The sequence below is a fragment of the Hetaerina americana genome, unplaced genomic scaffold, assembly GCF_022747635.1.
Source record: "Hetaerina americana unplaced genomic scaffold, ioHetAmer1.1.p SCAF_8, whole genome shotgun sequence".
Taxonomy (NCBI): domain Eukaryota; kingdom Metazoa; phylum Arthropoda; class Insecta; order Odonata; family Calopterygidae; genus Hetaerina; species Hetaerina americana.
In genome coordinates, this window is record NW_027287427.1 from 18,196,576 (window position 1) to 18,216,830 (window position 20,255).

The 20,255-nt window shown below is 39.0% G+C and overlaps 1 protein-coding gene across 4 annotated transcripts in view; it reads right to left on the reverse strand.

Annotated features, from left to right (window-relative positions):
* Positions 1–20,255, reverse strand: part of LOC139697808 (spondin-1) — a 204,275-nt gene that overhangs the window by 166,300 nt on the left and 17,720 nt on the right. The window lies entirely within an intron of this gene.

Sequence of the window (20,255 nt, forward strand, 5' to 3'; positions counted from 1 at the left end):
GATAGAGTGAATTGGGAAAAACTAATGTACATTGTAGAAAATAAGATTATATTGAAATGATAGGAGACCTATCCGCAACCTGTACATGTCTCAGACTACTCAGGCGCGAGTGGGGGACGGAGAGTCCAGATGGGCAGTTTAGGAAGAGGTGTAAGGCAGGGTTGCCCATTATCATTGACACTATTCAAAGTATATGTGGGGGAAATGATTAAAGAGGCATGGTAATAACAGGAAAAAGGAATCAAGTCCGTGGGGAATACATCAATAAGTTTGGTTCGGTAATGATCAAGCTTTCATTTGTCAGTCAGCCGATAGGCCAATGGGTTGTAAGCATTGCTGAGTGGATTAGAAACTCAGTGTGATAGATATGGGATGAACATCAACATAAATAACACAAAGATTATGCGGTTTTCCAGAAATAAAAAGGCCAAACTGAACATTAAAATAGGAGGGCAAAAACTAGCGCAGGTGGAACAGTTCACGTATCCTGGAAGTGTTTTGGACCAAAATGGTCAAAGTAGTGGGACATAAGGAAAATAATTGCATTAGGCAAAGAAGTGTTCACTATAAGAAGGTAATTGATGACAGGGACGTTGAGTAAGGATGTTAAAAAAAGGCTCGTTAAAACTTTGATACGGAGCGTAGTTATGTACGTTGCGGAAATATGGTCATTGAAGTAGGATGACAGACGTAGATTAGAGGCTTATGAAATGTGGGTGTGGAGAAGGTTAAGTGGACATTAAAGAAAACTAATGAAAAGAAGGGTCGGGTAAGGTGGGGGAGGAAAGGATATTGCCGGGAGAAATCATAAAGAGACAGCAAAAATGGATTCATAGCATATTGATTGGAAGTGGGATGTTGAAGACTGTGATTGAGGGGAGAGTGGCAAACGAGGAAGGGACAGGAATAGAATAGATATGCTGGACAGAATGAAGGGAGGAAGGAAGTATACAGAGATGAAGAGGGTCATGTTTAAGAGTAGGATGTTGGGTTGGGTTGTGCTAGGAGAGACAAGAGAATTATCTGGTTGCTGCGTCCATCAAAAGTCTCCCTTAACCGGTAGATTACCTTTAATAATAATTGAACACGCCGGAGTGGATGTTTATAACTGGCCCCCAGCTTATAGACTACAAACGTTTTCTACATCTCTAGCTTGTATATCTCACCCTGCATGCAGCCCCGAGGGCGTTAGCAGGGATGATAAGTCACCAGCGCACCCAGAGGAATTACTTATGATACATGGCATTCGAGAATTACAATTCGTCGAGAATTATACTTTCTACTGTTGCGGGCTCGAATTCTGCACGAGAGAATCATGATTCCCTCAATAATTTCTGCTGTCAACGTCCCTTGACTTTCCGATGTGGTCTCTCCCACCTAAATAATGCAGCGCTAGGATTATTCTTTGTGTTGAGTTAAACTCAAATGAGTTGTACTATTCAAACAGTCTCTTCCGGTCGGAGTGGTGTATATTTACAGGGTCGCACCCAAAAGTGGTAGGACTGATTTTCTCTGGCGCGAACGGAGCGGTGGAGGGGAGTCTGCATGGCAGGGTAAGGTGGAGGGCTTCTTCTCCTTCCCCCTGATGAAAAGGTAGCTCAAGGGACGACGTTTTGACTCGATAAAGGCCGTTAAAGAGGCTTCGACGAGGGTCATCAACGGCATCCCCAAAGAAAATTTCCAGCGGGCGTACGGGGAATGGGAGCAACGTTATACTAAGTGTGTAGCAGCTCAAGGAGCATACTTTGAAGATTATTAAGTCGACGTAAGTATATCGTCAATAAAATTCTTGTAAAAATATCAGTCCTACCACTTTTGGGTGCGACCCTGTAGAAGGGTACTAAGAGGGTTCAACCCTGAGTATCCATGCAGCCAACTTCATGATCAGGAAAGGGCCGGCATACACCCGAGGGTTCGAGGGAAACCGGGAAAAAACTCACACGGAACGCCTAAAATATTCAACCATTACCAATACGTAAGAATCTAAATACAGACAATAGCCATTTTCCAGTCTTTCAGCACTTCAACTTCCGATAAGGGCTAATTTAATGTGGTGCATAAATGATGCAATTTATGGTGATAACTCTTTCAGTTCTCCCTTCCAGCATGGAATCCCTCCAGTACATTTTCAGGTTTCCATAACTTCATGATAAACCACAAGGTGGATCAGGGAAACGAACTGGGAAAGGAACTGGCTTGGTTTGATATTTCCTCTTTTCTTACCAATGAACACCAAACTTCGTACTGGTTACTCTAACTTGGAGATGAAATTCCATCAACTAAATGGATTCGACATAATTTTGAGAGTTTGCTTTTGCTGGTTTCCGTGTGTGACATCGAAATAGGAGGTGCTTATGTGGGTTTTCCTTCAATCGTGATGGGCATTCGTGCGCGCTTTCATTCTTTCTCTCAGACACCGCAGACAAAACGATTGAAGCATGTGACCGGTCTCGGTTCCGCTATCGCATGTTCGGCGCAATGAAATAGCTCCCGGGAAATTGGGGGCGAAGGGAGTGGTGGAGAAGGATGGTTGTTAGGAGGGGGTATGTGAGGGAAGGGGGGGTGTTCGAGGGGAGAGAACGAGGTTATGGATAAGGTGAGAATGTGAGGAGGGTTGAGGCGAAGGGAGGAGAGAATGGGAAAGGGACTTCGGGGGGATTTTTTGTAGGGCGCTGGAGAGGGGGAAAGGGGAGGGGGCGAGGGGAGAGATGGGCGGGAAGGCACTATCGGAGGGAAATCAGGTGGTGAGCCATGCATCAGCGCTCTCTCCCCCACAGATATATCTCAGGACCCTTCGATGAATTTGGCCGGTAACCTCATTGTTGCCAATGCGACAGGGACAAGACTCCAGGAAGGGATCCAGAATGAGCCCCGGCTGGATCGAAGAGCAGGAAAGGAATGAGGGAGGGATTCTACCGGGAGAAAACTGAGAGATGGTGATTAAAGATCGAGATGGATATGTTGGGAAGACTTTTTAAAATAGAGTGCTAAGACTGCAACACTGGAACGACATTACCCCGATCCTGGAACTTTTCCAGCCTGGTAGCCGGGCAAGGGAAGCTAAGAAGCTGAACTCCAGGCTGTAAAATAACATGAGCACAGTAAATGTAGCTTTGATATAGATTCATTATTTCATGCACGAGTACGTATATGTATGTCGTTTGATCCCAAATCCACCGAATCCAGATGTGAGATATTTATGTCAAATAATGCCTAGTTCTCGCTATTACATTACACACCTTAGCAGAAAATGTACGATATTCTAAAAAATGTGCATATATTTTGACTGAGGTCTCCATAAAATCCATCTTTGCAGCAAAAGGCACCCAATACATCTTTGAATGTAGCGAACATAGTTCTTCAAAAAAATTTGATTTCTAATCTTTTTAAATCAAGCTACATACAAAATGCTTTAAATTGTATAAAGTGCTTTAGTTTGCAGAAATTCCAAAAGAATAGAGGAGAAAAAGTCAATAAGGAGCACGTTGAGGACGAGAAGAATGAAATGTACTCAGAACACCCTGAGACCTTATGAACTTCTTAGGAACATAACAGAAGGGAAAGCGACAGGTAAAGCGCCTGGAGGAAGGCAAGCATGTTGGGCAGTATCGATTATTTTTGACAAAATACAGCACGTAATGGTTAAGTTCGTTTTTGTAGATTTTTCATACAATAAATCAGAAAGTTCGTTCGAAGGTTTCCGCGGCGACGAGTAGGTGATTTCCACATTTTTCGGGCTGCGTCCGCGTATGTCGTTTAAATGTACAACAGTTTCGCCAGCTATCCTGCTGGCGTCCTCAGGTCAAGGATGAAAAGAAGCTTGTTGTCCCGTCTTATATAGGAAAAATCCGGCGCCAAAACTGGGAAATTTCTTGGCCAATCAGGGAACGTCCTCATATTTGCGCGGAATAATTCTTTTCCACGCACTGTGGAGTGGATATCCATCTCCTCGTGTACCAAGTGCCATGCTCCTGTGGCAAATGGTACATCGGTGAAACATGCAGAGCGCTGAAAACACGCATGAGTGAACACCAGAGGGCAACCAAGGCCAAACAGTTTAGAGCATCGGCCATCGCTGAGCACGCCTGGAGTGAACCTGGGCACTCTATTCTGTTCGACGACGCTAAAATAATAGCGAAAGAAGGAAAATACTTCCAGAGAATAATCAGAGAGGCCATTGAAATCGTTAAAAGGCCAGAAAATTTTAACAGAGAGGATGGATATCCACTCCACAGTGCGTGGAAAAGAATTATTCCGCGCAAATATGAGGACGTTCCCTGATTGGCCAAGAAATTTCCCGGTTTTGGCGCCGGATTTTTCCTATATAAGACGGGACAACAAGCTTCTTTTCATCCTTGACCTGAGGACGCCAGCAGGATAGCTGGCGAAACTGTTGTACATTTAAACGACATACGCGGACGCAGCCCGAAAAATGTGGAAATCACCAAATCAGAAAGTGTTAAAAAAGGAAGGTAGGAATTTGCGAAGTCAGGGCATTGATAAGAGATACTAGACTCATAGTCCGGCGTCTCATGCAATGTCCACTGCACTTAACCTCATCAATTATAATAAGTCGCATTTTACAAAACATAATTTGGGTCAAAGTTGACGATGTTTCCTTGTGAAGAAGATGTGAAAAAATTAATTTTGCTTGCAATTTAGTAAGAATAATTTATGGCATACGATATGCACATCTCAAGAGGCTACTTTGATTAATCTACATGAGTCATATAAGTAAAGTATTTAATTACGCGAAAAGGGATTGTATGACGCCCAAATTACTGTTAACATTTGCTGCTACAGGATTTCATTCCAAAGAAAATTTTTTGATACTGGTTTTTATGCTTCAAAATAGAAACAATTGTCCATCCTTAAAACATTTATAAGTAACTTTTGGAAAAATCACATTCAAGTGGAGATCCTAAGGAGAATATAGTGACAGCTTCTCTAACATTTACGATATCATATTTGAAAATTCTGAGAGACGATATTTTTACGCATGAAAGACACTTCTTAGTAGACAGCGCGATATTGGTGTTTTTCTGAAACCAGCAAATGAAGTTGTCGGAGAAATGTTTAGCTGGAAGCACTTCGAAAATTATAACCTAATTTTACCCCTGATAGTAACTCTGATTTACCCTCTGGTCAATGGAACTATTAAGTACTATTAAACTTGTGCTAAGAAAACTATAGTTAAGAAGATCATATAACAATAATGGTTGGAGTCCACGGTCACGCCAGCTGACGAGAACATTGTTCATCGGACTGCCTGGTACCCATGGTCATTTCATTCACTCTGAGGTATAGTTATACATTTCTTATCGCACATATTTTATAGAGTTGCAACGCCAGAGCACATCAACCGATAATGGATCACCACATAAAAAGAAATTCTTTTTGATATAATGAAATTATCTCCAAGGTAAATTCTTTAAAATAATGCGTTATTTAACCATTTATCGGAAATAAATTAAACGCGAAATCAATGAACCACCAAGGATCATGTATTTAAATCCGAAAAAACCGCAATCTTAAAAGATATAAATATCAATTTATTAAATAAATGATCCCCCCTTCACATCAGGAACACTATCTTAGTTGAGCTTTAGTTAAAGGTCAACGAAACAAAGATCATTTTCATGGCATAGATTTCATGGCATTTTTCCCGATACAAACTCTTTTCCCTTAATCGCTACTCCGTGAAATAAATGGTTTATTGTGGATCGTAATTCCGATTATACAACTTCTGTAAAGGATCACAAGGACGGAATAAAGGGGTATTTAGACCCGACTACAACATTCGAGGCTGATGAGAGTACAAAATAATTGACGTTGCCAAACGAGAAGGGGAGTTGAGCTGTGTAATTTCGGAGTGCGCCTATTGCTCCAATTATTATGCTAATCACGGCAGAATGGGTCTTAGGGATAGCTTTCGACGGTCGTCGGAGGGACGGACGCCACGGACGGTCGCGTCGACCGAACTCCCGCCTCGTGTGAAGGAAAGAAAGGGCTTCGCCGTGAAAGAGGCGTCTGAGTGAGATGGAATCGTCGCCGCTTCGATCCGCTTTCATGTCCCTGATTGGAGAAGGCCACCTGGACGCGACGGGGGGAATGAAACGAGGCGATCTCCCTCGGAGGCACGTGAAAAAAAAAACAAATGGCAATCAAAAGAGTTCCGTCGCTGTCCTTTACACTCCATGTCAACAGGAAGAGCAACGTGAAGGATTATAGACGGGAAAATTTAAATGCGAGGTAGCTGAAGAGGTTTTCAAAGCACTAGTCTTCATCCTCACAAAGTCCCGACGAGAAAAAGCTTTCATTAAAATACTACAATTACTTCTTTATTAAATTATATACTTTTTAATTGAGTAGGCTCATGGCATGAAATATGTAAAATTATCTGAGGAAGTCGATCATTTATCTAAGAATGCACGCTATGGATCCGCACCACTATGAATAGGCGATTTTATGTACAGAGTAGCAAAATATCTTCTGATTTAAAACTATATTCATGCTAGGTAAAACTGAGTAAAAGTAGTTTAAGGATGCTGCCAGAATGGTGATCAATACTTAAATCTAAATCTTTTTCACGTTTGTTATAATTATGGGGGTCTAAACTATTTAAATTGTGAGCCGTACACACTAAACACGACAAGGTTATAAGGTTGCATGCCTCTTAGTAAATGTTTCATGGTAAGATATGTTTCTTGGTAGGTAAATCATAAAATGCGTCGTATTTAATTTTAATGCAAACGGAAAGAAAAATACAGCTTTGTTAATTAAACTCAATGTGGAATTAACAAATCTGTATTTTTCGTTCCGTATTGGATAAGTTACACAAATTCAAGCTTCAAACTACGAAGTTTATTTTGATACTAACAATTAGCTTGTAAATATCCCTCGTAAAGATTCTACTGGATATAATGACTAATGGTGGAAGACTGACAAGCTTTTTCTCATTATGTAAGAACTAAACTACATCAGACCTGACACTATATCGTATATTGAGCATTTATAATAACTTGTCAGTCTTCCTGATTTTATTACACGTCACTCACGTCACCGAGAGATAGGGTTAAATCTACTGGAAAAGGTATTTACTTCTGGAGAAAAGAATGGAATGTGCATGCCACTTGATTCTGTGCAATGAATGAATAATTTTAATCGAATTTCCATATGTAATATGAGTAAAGATTAAGAAAGCATGGAAATAGTTCAAGAGTTTCAACTATATAGTATTTCGAAAGTATCAAATTCAATTTGCACCAAACAAAGTTGAGCCGAAAGTAAATCGTGCTAAGGGAAAATTTCGAAAATTTTAATGGGTCGCAGAGAAACCAGAACGATAAATGGAAAGATAGTTAATCTTAAAATAGAACCTCTCTCCCTAAATTTGTCATTGGAAGGGTCAGAATTGAAGGTAATGTAACAAGGGTTCGCAATATGGGCAAATTTCTAGTTATTTCTGTTGATAAATAAAATGAACGACTGAGCATGTTTACCACTGCGTGAAAGCTTAATTTTGAAACGTGGTATAAAGCGTGAGCTGAACGACCTTGCTGGGTTCATGGTATGAAAGCAAAACTTAAATAAACGATATTCTCATAACAATGAAGACAGGATAAACGATGTGGGTGCTGGGCTTACGACGATACCTCTGAGAACTGACGGTTGCGTATTCAAGAATGCAAGGAGTGAAAAGGCGTTATATTGAGGCTTGAGAGACGTGGCAACGCTGAAAGAGCTAAAGAAGCCATTCCAAGGGAGAATTTCTCTGAAAAGTAAAATAAAGACGGGTCAATGAGCTCTCAAGTTTTGAGAGTGTTGATATTATCGTTTAAATGGAATAATACCGATATTTTTTCATTAAAACGTCTCGTCAAATTGCAGAGGGAAGACATTCATTGACAGCATCATTCATTTTGTGAACGAAGGCCTCGAGATAACCAATATTACTTGGCGTTGATTATTTTATGAAGATTGTTCGAAGAAAGAAACAGTTAATTTCAACGCACGGGCGCACGTACTCATGGAAAAAATTACCCCTTTATTTCCAAGATCTCCTTAACCACCGAAAGGCAAGATCACAGATAGGTATCTAGTTGTAAAAAATATACTGGAAAGAGAACTCTGAAATTTCTTCAAGGATAGTCGATAAAAATAAATTTGTGAGATTCTGCGGAGGCTTTCCCAAGGCATTACTGGTTTAATCTGTTAAAGCGAAATCAAAACATGCCATAGCCGGTATCCCGTCTAATCTAATGAAATTATTTATTAATCATGACTACCAATTAAAGGAGGAAACTGCCGACTTTATTCGGTACCAACGCGCTATCTTGGTTTTTAGAACACCTATTTCTGCCTATCTACATTTTACATATAAAAAAACCATTTATAATTCATTTAAAATTCGAATAATATTTTATTCTTAATATTATATATCTTATTTCTTCCATGATCTATTCTCACCCATATTAAAAATTACTTCTTTAATAAGTTTCACGATGGCCACAAAAATATTGAACAAATGCTCAAAAATGTAAGGAAATATGATAGTTTATTTCAGTAAATGTGCCAAAAACGACAAGAACTCATGAATCAATCCAATCAATTCGCTCGACTAAAGTTAATTAGAGAACCAATTATTTTCGGTGAGGTGGCTGAACCAACCTAATGACGTCACATTTCGTTTAAAAAATCATTTTTCGTGAGAGTTCTAAATTAATTATGCGAAAAGTTCTTAGCATGGCGAAAACTATTTTAACGTTTTATTGAAAAGAAAGGCCAGTTTTCACCATAATTGAACCCGCTTGGCTTATTGGCGTACATCGAACGGGCTTCTTTTTCAAGGCCTTCGCAATTGTTGGGCCTAATAGACGGTACTTTAGCAGACGGCGCATGTCGTTGTACAACTTCCACAGAGCACGTTTGGAACAAAAGCACCAGATTTTTATGGACATTTCTCCTGAACCCAGCATCCAAACGGCTTGATTAGTACCCTCACCTCAGCTCCACGGGGGTTCGAGAGCGAACTTCGGCGAGAGGAACATTTTGGTGGAATTAGAGTGCTGTAGGACGAAACGTTTTGGAATACCGTGGCTATTTACTGGTGACCTAACCCAAAGGATAGATGTTAGTTTAAAAAAGGTATGATGTATGATGTGTATTAAAAATTTATAAAGAGTGCTCTCCTGGTATAACCGCGATGAAAATATGCTTATTCGACTTTTCTGATATTTATGCATGCACATATTTATAGAAAAATTTATTAAATATGGACGTGTTACGGCGTTGGTGCTTGGAAAATCAGCCGCTTGGCTATAACAGAAACTGTGATATTCCCGAAAGAGATGGCGAAAATGCATTTGAGTCGGTGGATTTACTTAAAGTTTGTTTCATAAATATATCAGTTTTGTACCATTTTCACCAGGAACCGACCATGTGGCAGTATTCCAAATATGCATGCTTGAACTTTTACTTTGCATAAAATACGTTTTTAAGCTACCTTAAATTCTTCGGGGGAAACACTTTTGTGTACATTATTTCTGTGTGTATATACAAATGAGTCACGGAATACTTTGTCAGTTGATGAGTTTCAAAGTATTATAAATGATACTCGTTAATTTTTCATAAGCTTCCTCTAGTCATCGCGATACTTAAGATATTCTCAAAAATATTGAAAAACTATGGGATGGGGAGTGATTTCCCCTCTCGCCCCTTCTGTATTACTCGCCAAACTACAAAGAGATAGAGGCGAGGAAGTTATTAATCCTTCGATATTCAAAAGGAATATTAATTCAATGAGGCCAAGAGAGAATAAAATACTGGGAGCTAAATTAAAGTTAAGAGATTAATGAAAAATGAATGAGGCACGAACCATTTATGGCCATGGAAGATGAAGCTAGCGAGATTAAAATACAGCTAAATGTCTAATTCCGAAATGAGAAAAATATCCCATTCTATCCAAAGACCAAATCTAGCCCTAAAAATCACGACATGCTTAATGAAGAAAAGCAAAAGAGAGGAGATGTATGAGTACAAATACTCTCACTGTGAATTGTAAAAAGAATAGAGTTAATATTTCATTTATAATTTTTCATGAATGCGAAACAAGCATGGTCTCCATAGTCGCACGCGTTATTTAAGATAGATGTGTAAATAGGGATATTGAATAATTGATTATAATTAGCGACTGTGACTTAACAACAATCAGGATACAGAAATGATGACGAAAAACCCAGCGTTGGCACTGGCGGTGGCCTTTTTATCGGAATAAAAATATTTCTGAGTTCTATTCTCACATTCCAAGAAACTGCGAGAGATGCCGCAGTAACAGTAACTTTTAACGGAGTCATCCCGTTCAATGCGAACGATTTTTACACTCTGAAATAGTTGAATTCTATTCTCACAGTATAAAATCTCGTCCGACGTAGGGAATTTAATTTTTGAAACGTCCAAGCTGATGACCGTGAGTCCGAAGGGTTTCCCATGACATAAACAGTCGTCGCATGAGCCTAGTCTCCCCATGTTGCGGGTCCAAGACTCAACTCCGGGCACCTGAGCCGTAGAAGCTCCAGGACGGATCGAAGACCTCTGCCATAGGGTGAACAATCCTTCTTCCATGGATTTGACCGCATGGGGAGCATCTCTAAAATAAAAAACCGGCATTTCCAAAGCGTCTGCTTTTTTGTAGGTTCTATCATACTACGGAAGACAATACCACGCCTTCCAGTTCAGAGAGATTGATCGCAAAAAGGTTAGGTTTAAGATGCATTTTTTCCGATTACAATATCAGAGATGAGCAGCTGCGATCTGCATCAAATAGGGAAATAATTGCTTCAATACGTAAAAGAGACTTAGTAGGTTAAATTATTTTTTATTTTCTTTCAATTTCATTTTACCTAGCTACTGGAATTACCTATTACCTGTTTCTAAGGTGTTCGCGTTTTTTTTCCTTACGCTGTTGATAGACAGGAATTTTTTCATTCAGCTTGTATTATCTCCCTACTACCGTTCATGGTCCTATCTCTGCATATTGGATATAAATACTTTTTCATTGCGCAATATGACAGAAATGTTTTTGTAACTACCAGTCTTTCATGCACGGTACGCGATCACGTCTGTGCATTCCTGGTGTGGATATGTAGTGTGGGTTTCTCGGAAACCCCCACTATCGGTTAACTCTCCCAAGGAATGCCCCCTAGCATATCAGACAATGTATGGTGATGTAGCGCGGGTTTCTCGGGAATTAAGACGAAACTGTCCGCTACCCAATTCCCTTGTTGCTACAATGTTGTTACTATGTAGCTACTTTGAAGTCCCTCCCCCCGAAGGCGCGATGCTATATAATGCTATATAAAGCGAGACGCTCCTGGAGTGGGGCCCCCATTCCTTACCCCCGATTCCTCACCTGCTACCCTGTTTCTGAGTCCGTCGGTCGTGGGCTCCTATAACCACAGCAGAGATGCCCAGCCTTGCCCTGCTCGATCGTCCCTACTCCCCGGTGCCTGAGCACCTTTGCTTGATAAGGGTTAAATAAAAGACGCATAAACTGTATACGACTCTCTCATTCTGTGCCACGCTCCCACCAATGATGTCGCGGCCGCCAACCACGCGACAGATACACCCCATCACATCTCCGCTCTGGACCAGCCATGGGCCTGATACCCGGTCGGTAGAGATATACTCTTATTCATTCGAAGGAAACCCTCAAGGACATGTTGCTGAAATATCTACGTAGAAATTGGAATATTCTTTATCTCCTACTAACATGGGGAGATTTTTTGAATAAAATTAAGCCTGATTCCATATAATTTATTCTAAGAATTGAAAATTTACCTCATTGCAAAATATTAAACGAGCGAATGCGAACATGGTACTTCGATTCAAATAACTATCATAGTTCAAACAATTTCGAATACATTCAAAACTAAATAAATAAATGTCAACAAAATAATGAAATAACATTTTCTATGAATTAGCAATCAAAAATATAATATTTGAATAAAACTTAAACGACTCATAATAGAGCTTTCCCTTCATTTTTTAGAGCTCTCTTAAAATCTCCAAATAATTATGTGAATCTGAATTCCACTCTCAATATATACTGTACGAATATTTGCAGTTTGTAATCATAATGAATATGTTCCTTTTAATAACGTCTAACGCATATATTGCCATTTTTGACCCATCGTAATTTCACAAACAAATTTCTCGTGCCAGCTTAAAACGAGAAATTTAAATTTCGATTACATTTCATTGTACAGAATTATATTACAGATTGATATTTAATACTGAAATATAAACTAATTCGACACTCTTTAAGGGTCTAGTTTTAGATGCCATGTCTGGAAATTCACTTCATTGAAGGTAATAATGATCTGTTTCAGTTAAGTCATGAATTTAATGAGATTTAGTTTTTTAACAAGTTTTTTTTTAACTGATTGCATTCAATTGAGAAAATAAATTTGTTCACGCAAAGTAGTAAAATTATGATTCTGTTTTCATTCATATATTTAAAAAAGTAACAATGGTAATTGTATGATTGAATTCTTCAGATATTCAGGACAAGAGAAGAATTTGTATGGAAATGCCGTATGTCTCGCCCTTCAGAAAACCAAAATACTTCAAAACTCCATTAAGGCAGGGGAAGAAAAGTAACGAGCAAGGATGCGAATCAAGAAAGATAAAAAAGGAAAGAGACTTATACAATGGCAAGTGACCTTTCAATGCTTTTGTGTTGGTTAAAGTTATCAATCCACGACAGGCAATAAATGTGACGCAGGAGAAAGGACGTGGGATGGATTAAAATGAAGATAGGGGCGAGATGAATACGTAACGGTTTCTGAATTTCGGCGTTTCGAATTTATTCATTCTGAAAGGAAAACTTTATTTCCAATCATCGATTTATTTTTTTTTGTTTTGTCTCAATGTAAGAGACAATCCGATATAAATAATGCAAACGTATATTTTTTATGCATTTTTAGCACATTCCGAGTTATTTCCTCCATATATTCGTATTCAAAGAAAGTATTCAATGGTCAAATTTAGTTCATTCAGATACCCTAAGATAAGTTGAAGAAACCTTTTGCTTACGCCGGAATTGCAAAATAATTCACTTAAACGTGCACAGGAGCTCTTTCGAATCCACTCCCCACATTAATAAAGGGTGTTTCACTTATGCTAGAGAAATCCCATTAAGGATGTTTCTCTTAAATATCAATAACGTAACACGTCTCTTTTCTTGAGCAAGAGGCGAATGAAAACGTATCCTCCAAATGACGTGAACGCCTCTCGTGATATGATTTCATCATAGCTTGACGTCATAAGAGGACGCAATAGAAAAAAATATTTCAATGCTCTTGCTTTAACTCTAAAAATTTCTGCGTATAACAAGGAACAAACACAAGCGCAGCTATTTTATCACGGTGGAGTCAAATCTTCGAGTGTCAATCGAGTAGTTACGGTAGTAGGCTGCTCAAGGATCTGCTTGCCCACTTTTCCTATGGTCCATACCTCTGATCCGTAGTGCCATGCTCCATGTGAAGGTTTTCACTAATTGCTTCCTTATTTGCAACCTCGGGTTCTTTGAGCGAAACAGTTACTTCTCCTTCGTGGATTCCTTCTTAGCTGGAGCTATTCTTTGCTCGATGTTAGTCGGCATACTTCCATCCCAAGCTATACAGCAGACCAAGTACGATCGATTTAAGGATTTTATTTGGTCTTGCTTCACTCCTCGAAGTGTGATATCAGCCTTCAGCTTCTCTCTTTCACACCCAAGGACTTTAGTTTTCTTCTAATTTATGGTCATATATTCCCAAAGTACGTACTTGTTCCATTGCATTCAGAGTTTCTTGCAGGTCCTCTCGCGTTTCTCCTGCTATTTGTATGACGTCTGCAAACCGGAGCATGTAAAGTTCGTCACCATTCGCCTTGACTCTTTTGCTGTTCAATTGCTGTGCTTCTTTTCTTGGCTCTTTTACGAGACACGTTGAATAGTTCTAGCGAGAGGTAGCGTCCTTCCCTAACTCCTTTGTTTATTTTAGCTTCTATTTTCCTTCCGTTTTTCATTTATATGATTGCTACCTGATCCTAGTAGAAGTACTAGATTTTTCTTCCATTTCGTAGCTCATTTCAACATCTTGTTTCATTCAACGTTGTTCACAGGTCTATTTCAATTCCACGATTGACACATATGATGCTTGTATGTTTGAACCAATCCTTCGTCCACTAACCTCAAGCTTGCCTTTCATGCTCCTCGGAATATTTTTTCTCCGATACTGCTGTGGTGGATTTCAGGTGATTAGTGGTTATTTGAGACGTTTCGGGGAGCAACTATACCCAGCAAGAGGCAAGAGATTATAATCCCTGCCGCTAAATGAGGGTGTTGTAAATCATAATGATGTTTCATATATATATATATATTAACTACAGGTCATACTGATAAAACTTCCTCTGAAGTCCTAAGTGCAATCCATAGCAATAATAAAACAAGGTCTTATCATATTACTTATTATTTCTATAGACATCGAATATCCAAAATTTTATACATGCACTAATGACAGAGTTGTAGAGTACCACCAGAAGAATTATGGAATAACGGTGCATAAATACATGTCGTTCTCACCAAAAGCTGATATCATGTACGCATAATTACAAAATACAGGTAGCTGCAATTGTCTTAACATAGTAGTATCTGCCCATATCTGTCCAAATGAGATCAATTAATTTGTGAGATAAACGGCCTAAATGGCATAATTTCGAAAATTAAGCACAAGAGCTAGAACATAATAAGCTCGAGAGGACGGTTGAAAAATTAATAGGAACCTCTTAGTGTACATTAAAACTTTGTATTCACATCGTATCTGTTTGAGAAATACGCATGAATGGGTGTTAAATCAATTCCATCAATCGTCATCAATACATGTACCGAGGTGACATGTTGACTCGCTGAGTCATGATACAACCTCCTTAAGCATCTTTGCATAGTTCAAGATGTACTTTTGACACTTTTTTATTCAACTTAGATTTGATTTCATTGTAGAATAGCCTTAAATATTAAGGAACGAATGAGCATTTACCCACTTCTTCTTAAAGTGCTCCGTTAGTTTTAGTATACTGCTGAATAAAACCCAAGTCAATGAGAGGTACGGTCAAAGCCCTGTATGAGGAGAGGTTTCCTAATTCTCTACGGGTGCAGACGACCTCTAAAAAAGTCATTTTAAGAAATACAAAAAAGAAAAGGATACAGAAGAGAGAAATTTTGGCACAGAATTGGAAAACTTTCCACGAGAGTGTTTAACCAGCGTCTCAGGAGCGATCAGGTTAGCGACATTATATCACGCCAAACTTTGGTGATTGTATACATGGTCATTCGTACATTTTTTTAAATACAATTTTGAGTTCAGCCATTGTGGTTTTGAGATGAGGATTCATTTTTCATATCTTCAGCAACGAGTTCTTATTAACCTACGAGATGATGAAGCATTCACTTTTTCAAGTGTCTATTTCACAATGTACACTGTGACACTTCAATAGTGCGTAAATATGTCATACAAACACAAAATACATGTGACTCAAAACGCCAACTGTGATTAAATGAGGTGTTCCCAAGTAGGTCAAGACGATTCGAGATTAATCGCAATATAAAAATTATGCTTTCGAGTAAGACTTTGCTCGAATGGCATAATTCCAGGCGTGATGAGGTGGAACAAAATTACGACCAAATGGTAAATATTTTACACGAGGGAAAGATAGTGCAGTGAATCAAAACAGGTCGCATAATAAATCTTATCTAGTGGAAAAGTATTACCATTTGATCATTATTAAGACTTTTCACTTTTGATTGAATTTTGGGTCTATGGTCCAATCTTCCACTAGGTTCATCTGCACAATGCTGAATCACTTGGTCCTTGTCTAGAAAGCAAATAGAAGGAGAGAAACGAAAATCCGTTTGCAGACTCTTGCAGCGAGTCTGACGCAACTATGCCATTAGAGTTGACCAATTCAAATACTATATGTTGGCCGTTCAAGGCCATTTCTCTATTAGTTTGCCTAGTCACCATTGGGATATTCCCTTCTCACCTTTAGGATAAGCAAACCACCAGAGTTTTATCCACATAATCTCATCTTTGATTGGATGTTTTCAATCAATGTTAATTAAATCCTTACTGTCGCTGCAAAAACCGATGAGATTTCTTTCCACCAGTATTTTCTTGTTTCCGTTTCCGGTAACTTAATTGGCTGGAGATACCTCAAGGAAAAGATTCTCTTGGACCTAGATACAAGTGCCAAGAATTTGTTTTGGTGAAGTTAGGAGGGTGGGTTAACATGTACCAAAGAAACTAATCCAACATTACCTGATATTCAAAGGTTTGTAAGAAAACTAGGACACCGTTAAGCTCGTGTTAGCACATGTGCGTTTAAATCAGACTTTTGCAGATAAGATATGCTTCTTTTAAGAATTTCATCTCTGTGATTTCGAAAAGAAAAATTAAATACACAGGAAAAACCTTCCCGTGGTGTCACTAGGCTTTTGAAATTTTTAACCAAAGCTATGATAAAATAAAACACGAATGAAATAAATATGAACAAATTGAGCAGCTTCAAGCGCGATGTGGTGGAACTCGAACAAAATGAATAACTGATCGTAGCACTTTTCCTATTGATAAAATTTATTTACAACCGGTTTTAATGTATTACAGATGCAATACATTAAAACTCGGTCGTAAATAACTTATATCAAGTGGAAAAGTGCTACGATCAGTTATTCATGAAATAACTATGATTATAATAAAAATGGGAAACACTTTCTTTCTTTTAGTTCTTTAAATTCTTATCGCAAAAATTACATCGCTGGAATGAAAACAACACTACCCAACGCAATTTAGCCAGTGAATGTATTTTAATGCTCAAAAGGACTACGTATGAGATCTCCTTGTGTCCTTAGTGCGGCCGGAGGTACGACTTGATTTTTTTTACCGCTGCAGTGCTAAGGCTACTCCTTCGCCCAGGTAAAATATTTCATGCAAACTGTAAAATTACCTCATCTATTGAATCATTTTAACTCACGTATGTCACCCCAGGAAACATGTCCAATAGAATACCTACTCAACCTAAAGTTTGGAGATTTTTTTTTTCGCGAAATTTAATAGTAGCGTAGTTCTCATTACATTATTAATTGATTTTGACTAATGCCGCATCAAACCGCAATGAAAAATGAAGATGACGAAATTTTCTCATCCATGTTGTATGGACGTTCAACCGCGCAGTCCATGGGACTAAAAGATAAAGTATAAAAGAGATTTCATTTAATCCATTAAAATTTTTTTCACAAACACGTAGTTATTAGTCGGCATTTGTATCCAAATGTCAGTCACTAGCAATCTCTATCCTTGATGAAACGAAATCAGGGGGAAAACCGCATGAGGAGGTAGAAAAGCGAGAAGGGGAAGAAACAGAGGGAGCGTGTAAAAGACGGATGGACGGAGAGATAAGGGGACCAAAATAGAAAGGGAAGGAGAGGGATAGGGACATGGGAACCTCGGCCAAGCGCGAATTAGGCGCCAAATGTCAACAATCTCCTCACTCTGCTGCGCAGATAAAAAAAGAAAGGGGGCCCTTTGAAAATTATGCCGGAACATCCAAGCGGACGGGAGTGAGTTTTCAAGTCGGTGTTCGCGAAGGTTTTATCTCCCTCGAATCTGGTGAAGGAGCAGATGTGAAAGAGGAGGGTGAGAGCGAGAGAGAGAGAGAGATAAAGACGGCCGAGCTTTCATTTCTTTGCGGGAGTAAAGCATCACTTCCTTGAGGAACCACCTGTTAAGGCATCAGGGTAAAATAAATACCCGGAAGAAAGGCGTCGTAATTACATTTGATTTCATTCGTTGTCGTCCTCTTGGTCTTGGCTCATAGGAGCAGATCCCCAGCAATCCCACCCCTCCCACACTTACTGACGCGCTGGCACGCTTTTGATGCCGTCTGAGACGGGGGGAGGCAAGGGAAGTCGAGCAAAACATTCGTGATTCGAATCTTAAGGAGTCAATAAGGTGACCTACGCGTAAATTCTCAACTGATAATGAAATATAATAGGGAATCTAAGGGGTACAGTATGGAAGACCCTTTAGTGAGAATAATTGAAACAGCGATGGAAGTAAAGTAAGATAAAATTACGGCGCAGATAGCTCTGCGCGCCAGGATAACCACAATACAAATAGTAATTAAAGAGAATATTTTTTAAATTAATCCTAGCATACGTCGGTATATTCAAATTAATAAAGTGATAGTCTAAATTTCCGACGAAAGTTTTCGAAAAGACACGAGCAGTTCAAGAAGATGGTCAAGTCTATTACTGGCGTCACACTTCTTTGAGGGAAGGCAAATATTCCACAGCTTTGAGTGACTAACTCCAATAAACGAACTCAAGTCGAATGAAACTACTACTTCCGTCTTTGCGGATACTGCTGGGATTTTAAATCAATTGCGGTTCCGCACAAATGGTGGTAAGCTTGCATGGCATAACACATGGTACATTCCATGCTGCTGTTCTGGGTATGAAGGATTGGAATGCTGGATGACTTCTATTATCTTTTCTATCTAAATTATTAGTTACGCAAAAGGGTCCGAACAATTAAAACTAAAAATAAATAACAAACAAGTGTAAAGTATATATAATCATGGGCGAATGAATGGTGAAAGTTTAAACAAAACAAAGAGAGAAAATAAATCGAGCCGAGTCGCATATAACGTTTCTATTGTGATATTTCATTAAATTTATCGAACGCGAAACTTGTAGTATCACGGATAAGAGAAATTGCGTCAGTTCAAGTTTTAACGTAGTTTCAATAAATAAATGTATAATAACGTCTGTTCCACATAGCCATGGATTACGTAACCATGAAGAGCCGAACCATAAATACGAGCTTTTTGGCTAAACTCGCTCTTTCCCACAATGCTCCACGGCCCCGCGATTTCTCGAAACGTCCGGATGGCGTTCTGCCTGGCAATGTTTTCCTCTCTCAGTGACCGTATGTCCAGGGAAATTGGTGCCATAAACTCTTATTATTTTTCTCGCCTTTTCGATCGAACTTTTGGCAGGAGGGTGACGCGCGCCCTCGCGCTGGCTTTCCCTCCCTCCTCCCCCACCAAGGAAGAGAGAGGCACAATGGAATATTCGGAGGGAGAGGAGGGCTGAGCCGGTGGGTGCGAGAGAGCCGTAATCGGAACATTCTGGCACGGACGAATCTCCGCCTAGGTGCGGCCATACACCATTAGCACCCGTCTAGCGAGTATTTTCGATGTTTTCGCTACGGATGGAATACGTCACGTGCTTACGTAACGTCATTGACATGTAACACCTTCCTTTCTAGCGAGTTTCGAGTACGCAACAGAGAGTAATAAGCGAAGGGATTTCTATACGTTAGATCGTCGAGACGAATCGTTTAACGAAACCCCAATTAGTGCATCATCATGTGACAATCGAGAAGTCAAAACCCGAGAAGAAGGGCAAATTATGAAAATACGTTCATGACTTCATTCCTCCAAGCATAATACTAAATAAAATTACACATAATATTTCGGTTCATACAACTTTTTCTCCAGGATTATTTGTAAAGGCTTACTAACTATTGAAATATTTTACCTGTAGATAACCTAGGAATATATTCAACATATTTTTATTTATATTTATTAATTAGCCCTTCCAGGATATTTCATATGTAACGGAGGAAAGAAGAAAGGTCCAGAAAAACTCTAAACATAAAATACAGGTACAAGTGATAGTTTGAAAAATCATCATTCGTTTACATTAATGCTTAGTTTCATAGAATTAATTAAATAAGAATTCAACTTACGCCAATTGTTTCTCTTCCGTTCGAGATATTCTGACAAGCAGTTAATACAAAACGTAGGCAACGGCAAATATGAACTGTTGTTGTACAGAATATTTAGATTATTCTCGTTTTGGACACGTTGGTTATCAAGATGCATTGACTTTTTTCAACAATAGTTGTCCACTCACGCTAATTTGAGATCAATTTATCTCCCAATTTATGTCATCTTCTAAATAACTTGCCGTTACAATTATACTCAAAAAAGACTACACTTTTAGGTAAACTGTAGTCGACCGCAGTGAATTTCATAGTCAGCCTTGAACTGACACGAGAATTCTATAAATATCCCATCATTTAAGCGTGTACTTTAAAAATAGGGTTCTTACGTTGATTTAAAATGACTAGTTCATGATCAATGAATATTTC